The following is a 441-nucleotide window of genomic DNA, read 5'->3' on the forward strand; positions in this document are numbered from 1 at the left end:
TACAGTTAGAAACTTCGAAATTTCTTTGTTATTTCGGTTGGTGCTTCGGTTCGGTTTTCCGACTTTAGCTTAATCTGATATTATTGCTTGATCTGGTAGGCTGAGCGGCATTAGTCACAGCCTAAGAGATCCTGAAAATGCTCACAATGTTGAAAAAATTAAAATAAATTCTAAAACCAATATTGTTCAAGATTTCTATAATGAAAATCCTACTCCTTCCAAGATGGAATTCGACATTAATTCTGTTTAACATGATAGGACAACTTATTGATTTTAGTCCTGGTTCTCAAGCAAGAAACTATATTCAAAAAGAATTTTTTACTGAAAAATGGACCAATTTTAGGACTTGGTTTTTTGAAACCTATACTCAAGATGAATTACGAAATATTTCTGAAGAATTTTATGAAATGTGTGTTCTGCATAATCAAATTATCTTTTTTG

Source organism: Capsicum annuum, chromosome 12, assembly GCF_002878395.1.
Source record: "Capsicum annuum cultivar UCD-10X-F1 chromosome 12, UCD10Xv1.1, whole genome shotgun sequence".
In the NCBI taxonomy this organism is placed as follows: Eukaryota; Viridiplantae; Streptophyta; class Magnoliopsida; order Solanales; family Solanaceae; genus Capsicum; species Capsicum annuum.